We start from the raw sequence: 15,015 nt of genomic DNA, 5'->3' as shown, positions 1-15,015 counted from the left end.
CCTTTAGATGGTATGCCTGGCAATTTAAGTTATAGCACAGTCTTTCCTGTACTGAAGAGGTACACATTTCAGGGTGAAAAAGCTTACAGGAAGGGAGTTTGCATTTTCCTGTTGTCATATGGGCATGACATTTTCTAGGGTGGTCATAGTTGCATGTCCCATCTGTTTTTCCAGATTTCCCATGCCAGCAGATACCAAGTGCATAGTATGTGCACAGGCTTGGTTTCCGTTTGCCTTGGGTTTCTGTGACTGTATTCCCTGTTGGTGCATGTTTCCCTGTCTTACTCCTATCCTCCCTAGCACCAACAATGGAGCTCCCACCAGTTGTTTTTGGTAATTTATCCTCACTATTGCTATTGGAGTCCTCTTGTTTGCTATTTCCTGCGGTATTTCTAGTTTGCAATATTGGTTTTATCTTATCTTTGACTACACTTGTTTCCCTACTATGGCTCCTGTCCTCTATGAGGTCATTTATATGTATTCCTTCCTGCGTATAATTCCCGACTACCTGGACAAAATCTCCAGCTTCACCATTACTGTCTCCCAGGACAGTATCTCCAGCTTCACCATTTCTGTCTCCCAGGACAGCACCTCCAGCTTCACCATTACTGTCTCCCAGGACAGCACTATCAGCCCCACATTTACTGACTACCAGGACATCACCTCCAGCCTTACAGTTTGTGACTACATGGCCAGTATCAAGGGCAGTACCATTCAGCCCAGACTTTTTATGTTCCCATCTGTTGTAGAAAGCTTCCAGGTTTTCTATGAAAGCAGCTTTGATGTTATCCTCTTTTAATACCCTTGTGATTTTAGTCCACAGATTTTCCTCATTTGGGCATACCCAAAAACACTTCTCTGTTTTAATACTGCTTGTAGCTAGTTCTGGGATATCTGCACAAGGAGCGTGACACCAATTTCCACAAAAATGACAATTTATGCATGTGGAAGCCCGTTTGTTTGACTGACCACAGACTACACACAGCTTCATAATGATTTGAATGGTTGATTTACTGCAATTCTACTAGCAACCTCTTGAATATTATATTAATAACCTTAAATGAAGCTCTAGCTATTTGTATTTCTGTTTCTAACTCTTTTTGTATATTGGACAGCTTACCGTCACGTTCCTGATTTTTAATGTTTGTGTTTATAAGGGCGCCTACAAACCCATCCGTTTACAGTCTGCTTTATTGTCCAACGAAACTGTTTGAAACCAGTCCCGGGTTCGGACCAGTCAAGGGTTCGGACCAGTCAAGGGTTCGGACCAGTCGATCTGCTCTGATCAGTGGGTCACTTATTTAAAACATACTGGTCGGTGATTTGAGCTAACACATGAAGGATCTACTGGAAATTATCTACCCGAGTAATATGTGATTTGACTGATACAAAAGTATAACTTGCGTGTTGAAGAGCCGGTGATATCTGGCAGCTCCTACAATGACGTACAGTCGACCTCTTTGTTTATCAATCGCTGTATCTGGCTTTTCTATTTTTGTTTTTTCCGTCTCCACCACAATAAATGCTATATTATCACTATAGTTGACTGGTGCAAATTTTGGAGGAAGGACGCTTTTTCTGTAGTAATAATTGCTTCTCGTTGTGTATATTGCGACCGCTGGTAACTACAGGTTATATGAAATTCACAGTAACGTCTCGTATTTCAAGAAAAAGAAACTAATGAAAGTCACTCCACTCCACTAAGTACCATTATAATACTGGTTAGTTGCTACTACAACACTGTATTCTGCTATTCACTTAACACACACTGCCAGCCTCAACACACACTACTAGCATCAACACTCATTGCTTCCCTCTTAACACACACTACCAGCCTCAACACACACTGCTTCCCTCTTAACACACACTACCAGCCTCAACACACACTGCTTCCCTCTTAACACACACTACCAGCCTCAACACACACTGCTTCCCTCTTAACACACACTACCAGCCTCAACACACACTGCTTCCCTCTTAACACACACTACCAGCCTCAACACACACTGCTTCCCTCTTAACACACACTACCAGCCTCAACACACACTGCTTCCCTCTTAACACACACTACCAGCCTCAACACACACTGCTTCCCTCTTAACACACACTACCAGCCTCAACACACACTACCAGCCTCAACACACACTGCTTCCCTCTTAACACACACTACCAGCCTCAACACACACTGCTTCCCTCTTAACACACACTACCAGCCTCAACACACACTGCTTCCCTCTTAACACACACTACCAGCCTCAACACACACTGCTTCCCTCTTAACACACACTACCAGCCTCAACACACACTACCAGCCTCAACACACACTACCAGCCTCAACACACACTACCAGCTCAACACACACTGCCCCTCTTAACACACACTCCCAGCCTCATCACACACTGCTTCAGTCTTAACACACACTACCAGCCTCAACACACACTGCTTCCCTCTTAACACACACTACCAGCCTCAACACACACTGCTTCCCTCTTAACACACACTACCAGCCTCAACACACACTGCTTCCCTCTTAACACACACTACCAGCCTCAACACACACTGCTTCCCTCTTAACACACACTACCAGCCTCAACACACACTGCTTCCCTCTTAACACACACTACCAGCCTCAACACACACTGCTTCCCTCTTAACACACACTACCAGCCTCAACACACACTACCAGCCTCAACACACACTGCTTCCCTCTTAACACACACTACCAGCCTCAACACACACTGCTTCCCTCTTAACACACACTACCAGCCTCAACACACACTGCTTCCCTCTTAACACACACTACCAGCCTCAACACACACTGCCAGCCTCAACACACACTGCTTCCCTCTTAACACACACTTCCAGCCTCAACACACACTGCTTCCCTCTTAACACACACTACCAGCCTCAACACACACTGCTTCCCTCTTAACACACACTACCAGCCTCAACACACACTGCTTCCCTCTTAACACACACTACCAGCCTCAACACACACTACCAGCCTCAACACACACTGCTTCCCTCTTAACACACACTACCAGCCTCAACACACACTACCAGCCTCAACACACACTACCAGCCTCAACACACACTACCAGCCTCAACACACACTGCTTCCCTCTTAACACACACTACCAGCCTCAACACACACTACCAGCCTCAACACACACTGCTTCCCTCTTAACACACACTACCAGCCTCAACACACACTGCTTCCCTCTTAACACACACTACCAGCCTCAACACACACTGCTTCCCTCTTAACACACACTACCAGCCTCAACACACACTGCTTCCCTCTTAACACACACTACCAGCCTCAACACACACTACCAGCCTCAACACACACTCCATCCCTCTTAACACACACTACCAGCCTCAACACACACTGCTTCCCTCTTAACACACACTACCAGCCTCAACACACACTGCTTCCCTCTTAACACACACTACCAGCCTCAACACACACTACCAGCCTCAACACACACTGCTTCCCTCTTAACACACACTACCAGCCTCAACACACACTGCTTCCCTCTTAACACACACTACCAGCCTCAACACACACTGCTTCCCTCTTAACACACACTACCAGCCTCAACACACACTGCTTCCCTCTTAACACACACTACCAGCCTCAACACACACTGCCAGCTTCAACACACACTCCCCTCTTAACACACACTACCAGCCTCAACACACACTACCAGCCTCAACACACACTGCTTCCCTCTTAACACACACTACCAGCCTCAACACACACTGCTTCCCTCTTAACACACACTACCAGCCTCAACACACACTACCAGCCTCAACACACACTGCTTCCCTCTTAACACACACTACCAGCCTCAACACACACTGCTTCCCTCTTAACACACACTACCAGCCTCAACACACACTGCAAGCCTCAACACACACTGCCACCCTCTTAACACACACTACCAGCCTCAACACACACTGCTTCCCTCTTAACACACACTACCAGCCTCAACACACACTGCTTCCCTCTTAACACACACTACCAGCCTCAACACACACTGCTTCCCTCTTAACACACACTACCAGCCTCAACACACACTGCTTCCCTCTTAACACACACTACCAGCCTCAACACACACTGCCAGCCTCAACACACACTACCAGCCTCAACACACACTGCTTCCCTCTTAACACACACTACCAGCCTCAACACACACTGCTTCCCTCTTAACACACACTACCAGCCTCAACACACACTGCTTCCCTCTTAACACACACTACCAGCCTCAACACACACTGCTTCCCTCTTAACACACACTACCAGCCTCAACACACACTGCTTCCCTCTTAACACACACTACCAGCCTCAACACACACTGCTTCCCTCTTAACACACACTACCAGCCTCAACACACACTGCTTCCCTCTTAACACACACTACCAGCCTCAACACACACTGCTTCCCTCTTAACACACACTACCAGCCTCAACACACACTGCTTCCCTCTTAACACTCACTACCAGCCTCAACACACACTGCTTCCCTCTTAACACACACTACCAGCCTCAACACACACTGCTTCCCTCTTAACACACACTACCAGCCTCAACACACACTGCCAGCCTCAACACACACTGCTTCCCTCTTAACACACACTACCAGCCTCAACACACACTACCAGCCTCAACACACACTGCTTCCCTCTTAACACACACTACCAGCCTCAACACACACTGCTTCCCTCTTAACACACACTACCAGCCTCAACACACACTGCTTCCCTCTTAACACACACTACCAGCCTCAACACACACTGCTTCCCTCTTAACACACACTACCAGCCTCAACACACACTACCAGCCTCAACACACACTGCTTCCCTCTTAACACACACTACCAGCCTCAACACACACTGCTTCCCTCTTAACACACACACTACCAGCCTCAACACACACTGCTTCCCTCTTAACACACACTACCAGCCTCAACACACACTGCTTCCCTCTTAACACACACTACCAGCCTCAACACACACTGCTTCCCTCTTAACACACACTACCAGCCTCAACACACACTGCTTCCCTCTTAACACACACTACCAGCCTCAACACACACTACCAGCCTCAACACACACTACCAGCCTCAACACACACTACCAGCCTCAACACACACTACCAGCCTCAACACACACTACCAGCCTCAACACACACTACCAGCCTCAACACACACTCTTAACACACACTACCAGCCTCAACACACACTGCTTCCCTCTTAACACACACTACCAGCCTCAACACACACTGCTTCCCTCTTAACACACACTACCAGCCTCAACACACACTGCTTCCCTCTTAACACACACTACCAGCCTCAACACACACTGCTTCCCTCTTAACACACACTACCAGCCTCAACACACACTACCAACACACACTACCAGCCACAGCACACACTGCCAGCCTCAACACACACTACCAGCCTCAACACACACTACCAGCCTCAACACACACTGCTTCCCTCTTAACACACACTACCAGCCTCAACACACACTGCTTCCCTCTTAACACACACTACCAGCCTCAACACACACTACCAGCCTCAACACACACTACCAGCCTCAACACACACTACCAGCCTCAACACACACTGCTTCCCTCTTAACACACACTACCAGCCTCAACACACACTGCTTCCCTCTTAACACACACTACCAGCCTCAACACACACTGCTTCCCTCTTAACACACACTACCAGCCTCAACACACACTGCTTCCCTCTTAACACACACTACCAGCCTCAACACACACTGCTTCCCTCTTAACACACACTACCAGCCTCAACACACACTACCAGCCTCAACACACACTACCAGCCTCAACACACACTACCAGCCTCAACACACACTGCTTCCCTCTTAACACACACTACCAGCCTCAACACACACTGCTTCCCTCTTAACACACACTACCAGCCTCAACACACACTCCCTCAACACACACTGCTTCCCTCTTAACACACACTACCAGCCTCAACACACACTGCTTCCCTCTTAACACACACTACCAGCCTCAACACACACTGCTTCCCTCTTAACACACACTACCAGCCTCAACACACACTGCTTCCCTCTTAACACACACTACAAGCCTCAACACACACTGCTTCCCTCTTAACACACACTACCAGCCTCAACACACACTGCTTCCCTCTTAACACACACTGCTTCCCTCTTAACACACACTGCTTCCCTCTTAACACACACTACCAGCCTCAACACACACTGCTTCCCTCTTAACACACACTACCAGCCTCAACACACACTACCAGCCTCAACACACACTGCTTCCCTCTTAACACACACTACCAGCCTCAACACACACTGCTTCCCTCTTAACACATTTGCCAGCCTCAACACACACTACCAGCCTCAACACACACTACCAGCCTCAACACACACTACCAGCCTCAACACACACTACCAGCCTCAACACACACTACCAGCCTCAACACACACTACCAGCCTCAACACACACTACCAGCCTCAACACACACTACCAGCCTCAACACACGCTGCTTCCCTCTTAACACACACTACCAGCCTCAACACACACTGCCAGCCTCAACACACACAACCAGCCTCAACACACACTACCAGCCTCAACACACACTTCAACACACACTACCAGCCTCAACACACACTGCTTCCCTCTTAACACACACTACCAGCCTCAACACACACTGCTTCCCTCTTAACACACACTACCAGCCTCAACACACACTGCTTCCCTCTTAACACACACTACCAGCCTCAACACACACTGCTTCCCTCTTAACACACACTACCAGCCTCAACACACACTACCAGCCTCAACACACACAGAACCCCACTCAACACACACTACCAGCCTCAACACACACTGCTTCCCTCTTAACACACACTACCAGCCTCAACACACACTGCTTCCCTCTTAACACACACTACCAGCCTCAACACACACTGCCAGCCTCAACACACACTACCAGCCTCAACACACACTACCAGCCTCAACACACACTGCCAGCCTCAACACACACTACCAGCCTCAACACACACTACCAGCCTCAACACACACTGCTTCCCTCTTAACACACACTACCAGCCTCAACACACACTGCTTCCCTCTTAACACACACTACCAGCCTCAACACACACTGCTTCCCTCTTAACACACACTGCCAGCCTCAACACACACTACCAGCCTCAACACACACTGCTTCCCTCTTAACACACACTACCAGCCTCAACACACACTACCAGCCTCAACACACACTACCAGCCTCAACACACACTACCAGCCTCAACACACACTGCTTCCCTCTTAACACACACTACCAGCCTCAACACACACTGCTTCCCTCTTAACACACACTACCAGCCTCAACACACACTGCTTCCCTCTTAACACACACTGCCAGCCTCAACACACACTGCTTCCCTCTTAACACACACTGCCAGCCTCAACACACACTACCAGCCTCAACACACACTGCCAGCCTCAACACACACTGCTTCCCTCTTAACACACACTACCAGCCTCAACACACACTGCTTCCCTCTTAACACACACTACCAGCCTCAACACACACTGCTTCCCTCTTAACACACACTACCAGCCTCAACACACACTGCCAGCCTCAACACACACTACCAGCCTCAACACACACTACCAACCTCAACACACACTGCTTCCCTCTTAACACACACTACCAGCCTCAACACACACTGCTTCCCTCTTAACACACACTACCAGCCTCAACACACACTGCTTCCCTCTTAACACACACTACCAGCCTCAACACACACTGCTTCCCTCTTAACACACACTACCAGCCTCAACACACACTGCGACCCTCTTAACACACACTACCAGCCTCAACACACACTGCTTCCCTCTTAACACACACTACCAGCCTCAACACACACTGCTTCCCTCTTAACACACACTACCAGCCTCAACACACACTGCTTCCCTCTTAACACACACTACCAGCCTCAACACACACTACCAGCCTCAACACACACTGCTTCCCTCTTAACACACACTACCAGCCTCAACACACACTGCTTCCCTCTTAACACACACTACCAGCCTCAACACACACTACCAGCCTCAACACACACTGCTTCCCTCTTAACACACACTACCAGCCTCAACACACACTGCTTCCCTCTTAACACACACTACCAGCCTCAACACACACTGCTTCCCTCTTAACACACACTACCAGCCTCAACACACACTACCAGCCTCAACACACACTGCTTCCCTCTTAACACACACTACCAGCCTCAACACACACTGCTTCCCTCTTAACACACACTACCAGCCTCAACACACACTGCCAGCCTCAACACACACTGCTTCCCTCTTAACACACACTACCAGCCTCAACACACACTGCTTCCCTCTTAACACACACTACCAGCCTCAACACACACTGCTTCCCTCTTAACACACACTACCAGCCTCAACACACACTACCAGCCTCAACACACACTGCTTCCCTCTTAAGACACACTACCAGCCTCAACACACACTGCCAGCCTCAACACACACAACCAGCCTCAACACACACTACCAGCCTCAACACACACTGCTTCCCTCTTAACACACACTACCAGCCTCAACACACACTGCTTCCCTCTTAACACACACTACCAGCCTCAACACACACTGCTTCCCTCTTAACACACACTACCAGCCTCAACACACACTGCTTCCCTCTTAACACACACTGCTTCCCTCTTAACACACACTACCAGCCTCAACACACACTGCTTCCCTCTTAACACACACTACCAGCCTCAACACACACTACCAGCCTCTACACACACTGCTTCCCTCTTAACACACACTACCAGCCTCAACACACACTGCTTCCCTCTTAACACACACTACCAGCCTCAACACACACTACCAGCCTCAACACACACTACCAGCCTCAACACACACTACCAGCCTCAACACACACTGCTTCCCTCTTAACACACACTACCAGCCTCAACACACACTACCAGCCTCAACACACACTGCTTCCCTCTTAACACACACTACCAGCCTCAACACACACTACCAGCCTCAACACACACTACCAGCCTCAACACACACTACCAGCCTCAACACACACTGCTTCCCTCTTAACACACACTACCAGCCTCAACACACACTGCCAGCCTCAACACACACTGCTTCCCTCTTAACACACACTACCAGCCTCAACACACACTGCTTCCCTCTTAACACACACTACCAGCCTCAACACACACTGCTTCCCTCTTAACACACACTACCAGCCTCAACACACACTGCTTCCCTCTTAACACACACTACCAGCCTCAACACACACTACCAGCCTCAACACACACTGCTTCCCTCTTAACACACACTACCAGCCTCAACACACACTGCTTCCCTCTTAACACACACTACCAGCCTCAACACACACTGCCGTCCTCAACACACACTACCAGCCTCAACACACACTGCTTCCCTCTTAACACACACTACCAGCCTCAACACACACTGCTCTCCTCTTAACACACACTACCAGCCTCAACACACACTGCTTCCCTCTTAACACACACTACCAGCCTCAACACACACTACCAGCCTCAACACACACTGCTTCCCTCTTAACACACACTACCAGCCTCAACACACACTGCTTCCCTCATAACACACACTACCAGCCAAAACACACACTACCAGCCTCAACACACACTACCAGCCTCAACACACACTACCAGCCTCAACACACACTACCAGCCTCAACACACACTACCAGCCTCAACACACACTGCTTCCCTCTTAACACACACTACCAGCCTCAACACACACTGCCTCAACACACACTACCAGCCTCAACACACACTACCAGCCTCAACACACACTACCAGCCTCAACACACACTGCCGTCCTCAACACACACTGCTTCCCTCTTAATACACACTACCAGCCTCAACACACACTACCAGCCTCAACACACACTGCTTCCCTCTTAACACACACTACCAGCCTCAACACACAACACACACTACCAGCCTCAACACACACTGCTTCACACTTAACACACACTACCAGCCTCAACACACACTGCTTCCCTCTTAACACACACTACCAGCCTCAACACACACTGCCAGCCTCAACACACACTGCTTCCCTCTTAACACACACTACCAGCCTCAACACACACTGCTTCCCTCTTAACACACACTACCAGCCTCAACACACACTGCTTCCCTCTTAACACACACTACCAGCCTCAACACACACTGCTTCCCTCTTAACACACACTACCAGCCTCAACACACACTACCAGCCTCAACACACACTGCTTCCCTCTTAACACACACTACCAGCCTCAACACACACTGCCAGCCTCAACACACACTACCAGCCTCAACACACACTGCTTCCCTCTTAACACACACTACCAGCCTCAACACACACTGCTTCCCTCTTAACACACACTACCAGCCTCAACACACACTACCAGCCTCAACACACACTGCTTCCCTCTTAACACACACTACCAGCCTCAACACACACTGCTTCCCTCTTAACACACACTACCAGCCTCAACACACACTGCCAGCCTCAACACACACTACCAGCCTCAACACACACTGCCAACACACACTACCCCTCAACACACACTGCCAGCCTCAACACACACTACTAGCCTCAACACTCACTGCTTCCCTCTTAACACACACTACCAGCCTCAACACACACTGCTCTTAACACACACTCCCCTCTTAACACACACTACCAGCCTCAACACACACTGCTTCCCTCTTAACACACACTACCAGCCTCAACACACACTGCTTCCCTCTTAACACACACTACCAGCCTCAACACACACTACCAGCCTCAACACACACTGCTTCCCTCTTAACACACACTACCAGCCTCAACACACACTGCTTCCCTCTTAACACACACTACCAGCCTCAACACACACTACCAGCCTCAACACACACTACCAGCCTCAACACACACTACCAGCCTCAACACACACTACCAGCCTCAACACACACTGCTTCCCACTTAACACACACTGCCAGCCTCAACACACACTGCTTCCCTCTTAACACACACTACCAGCCTCAACACACACTGCCACCCTCTTCACACACACTACCAGCCTCAACACACACTACCCCTCTTAACACACACTACCAGCCTCAACACACACTGCTTCCCTCTTAACACACACTACCAGCCTCAACACACACTGCTTCCCTCTTAACACACACTACCAGCCTCAACACACACTGCTTCCCTCTTAACACACTACCAGCCTCAACACACACTGCTTCCCTCTTAACACACACTACCAGCCTCAACACACACTGCCAGCCTCAACACACACTGCCATCCTCAACACACACTACCAGCCAACACACACTGCCTCTTAACACACACTACCAGCCTCAACACACACTGCTTCCCTCTTAACACACACTACCAGCCTCAACACACACTGCTTCCCTCTTAACACACACTACCAGCCTCAACACACACTGCTTCCCTCAAAACACACTACCAGCCTCAACACACACTACCAGCCTCAACACACACTGCTTCCCTCTTAACACACACTACCAGCCTCAACACACACTGCTTCCCTCTTAACACACACTACCAGCCTCAACACACACTACAAGCCTCAACACACACTGCTTCCCTCTTAACACACACTACCAGCCTCAACACACACTACCAGCCTCAACACACACTGCTTCCCTCTTAACACACACTACCAGCCTCAACACACACTACCAGCCTCAACACACACTACCAGCCTCAACACACACTACCAGCCTCAACACACACTACCAGCCTCAACACACACTACCAGCCTCAACACACACTGCTTCCCTCTTAACACACACTGCTTCCCTCTTAACACACACTACCAGCCTCAACACACACTGCTTCCCTCTTAACACACACTACCAGCCTCAACACACACTGCTTCCCTCTTAACACACACTACCAGCCTCAACACACACTGCTTCCCTCTTAACACACACTACCAGCCTCAACACACACTCCCAGCCTCAACACACACTGCTTCCCTCTTAACACACACTACCAGCCTCAACACACACTACCAGCCTCAACACACACTGCTTCCCTCTTAACACACACTACCAGCCTCAACACACACTACCAGCCTCAACACACACTACCAGCCTCAACACACACTGCTTCCCTCTTAACACACACTACCAGCCTCAACACACACTGCTTCCCTCTTAACACACACTGCCAGCCTCAACACACACTACCAGCCTCAACACACACTGCTTCCCTCTTAACACACACTACCAGCCTCAACACACACTGCTTCCCTCTTAACACACACTACCAGCCTCAACACACACTGCTTCCCTCTTAACACACACTACCAGCCTCAACACACACTGCTTCCCTCTTAACACACACTACCAGCCTCAACACACACTGCTTCCTCTTAACACACACTACCAGCCTCAACACACACTACCAGCCTCAACACACACTGCCCCTCTTAACACACACTAACACACACTGCTCAACACACACTGCTTCCCTCTTAACACACACTACCAGCCTCAACACACACTACCAGCCTCAACACACACTGCTTCCCTCTTAACACACACTACCAGCCTCAACACACACTGCTTCCCTCTTAACACACACTACCAGCCTCAACACACACTGCTTCCCTCTTAACACACACTACCAGCCTCAACACACACTACCAGCCTCAACACACACTGCTTCAACACACACTGCCTCAACACACACTACCAGCCTCAACACACACTGCCAGCCTCAACACACACTACCAGCCTCAACACACACTGCTTCCCTCTTAACCAGCCTCAACACACACTGCTTCCCTCTTAACACACACTACCAGCCTCAACACACACTGCTTCCCTCTTAACACACACTACCAGCCTCAACACACACTGCTTCACTCTTAACACACACTACCAGCCTCAACACACACTGCTTCCCTCTTAACACACACTACCAGCCTCAACACACACTGCTTCCCTCTTAACACACACTACCAGCCTCTTAACACACACTACCAGCCTCAACACACACTGCTTCCCTCTTGACACACACTACCAGCCTCAACACTCACTACCAGCCTCAACACACACTGCTTCCCTCTTAACACACACTACCAGCCTCAACACACACTGCTTCCCTCTTAACACACACTACCAGCCTCAACACACACTGCTTCCCTCTTAACACACACTACCAGCCTCAACACACACTGCTTCCCTCTTAACACTCACTACCAGCCTCAACACACACTACCAGCCTCAACACACACTACCAGCCTCAACACACACTGCTTCCCTCTTAACACACACTACCAGCCTCAACACACACTGCTACCAGCCTCAACACACACTGCTTCCCTCTTAACACACACTACCAGCCTCAACACACACTGCTTCCCTCTTAACACACACTACCAGCCTCAACACACACTGCTTCCCTCTTAACACACACTACCAGCCTCAACACACACTGCTTCCCTCTTAACACACACTACCAGCCTCAACACACACTGCTTCCCTCTTAACACACACTACCAGCCTCAACACACACTACCAGCCTCAACACACACTGCTTCCCTCTTAACACACACTCACACTGCTTCCCTCTTAACACACACTACCAGCCTCAACACACACTGCTTCCCTCTTAACACACACTACCAGCCTCAACACACACTGCTTCCCTCTTAACACACACTACCAGCCTCAACACACACTACCAGCCTCAACACACACTACCAGCCTCAACACACACTACCAGCCTCAACACACACTGCTCAACACACACACTCAACACACACTGCTCTTAACACACACTACCAGCCTCAACACACACTGCTTCCCTCTTAACACACTCTACCCCACTCAACACACACTACCAGCCTCAACACACACTGCTTCCCTCTTAACACACACTACCAGCCTCAACACACACTGCTTCCCTCTTAACACACACTACCAGCCTCAACACACACTACCAGCTTCTTAACACACACTACCAGCCTCAACACACACTACCAGCCTCAACACACACTGCCAGCCTCAACACACACTGCTTCCCTCTTAACACACACTACCAGCCTCAACACACACTGCTTCCCTCTTAACACACACTACCAGCCTCAACACACACTGCCACCTCAACACACACTGCTTCCCTCTTAACACACACTACCAGCCTCAACACACACTGCTTCCCTCTTAACACACACTACCAGCCTCAACACACACTACCAGCCTCAACACACACTACCAGCCTCAACACACACTACCAGCCTCAACACACACTACCAGCCTCAACACACACTACCTCCCTCTTAACACACACTACCAGCCTCAACACACACTGCTTCCCTCTTAACACACACTACCAGCCTCAACACACACTGCTTCCCTCTTAACACACACTACCAGCCTCAACACACACTGCTTCCCTCTTAACACACACTACCAGCCTCAACACACACTGCTTCCCTCTTAACACACACTACCAGCCTCAACACACACTGCTTCCCTCTTAACACACACTACCAGCCTCAACACACACTACCAGCCTCAACACACACTGCTTCAACACACACTGCCTCTTATCACACACTACCAGCCTCAACACACACTGCCAGCCTCAACACACACTACCAGCCTCAACACACACTGCTTCCCTCTTAACACACACTACCAGCCTCAACACACACTGCTTCCCTCTTAACACACACTACCAGCCTCAACACACACTGCTTCCCTCTTAACACACACTGCCAGCCTCAACACACACTGCTTCCCTCTTAACACACACTACCAGCCTCAACACACACTGCTTCCCTCTTAACACACACTACCAGCCTCAACACACACTACCAGCCTCAACACACACTACCAGCCTCAACACACACTACCAGCCTCAACA

Source organism: Cherax quadricarinatus, unplaced genomic scaffold, assembly GCF_038502225.1.
Source record: "Cherax quadricarinatus isolate ZL_2023a unplaced genomic scaffold, ASM3850222v1 Contig341, whole genome shotgun sequence".
NCBI lineage: Eukaryota > Metazoa > Arthropoda > Malacostraca > Decapoda > Parastacidae > Cherax > Cherax quadricarinatus.
Note: the sequence above shows the minus strand (reverse complement) of the source record.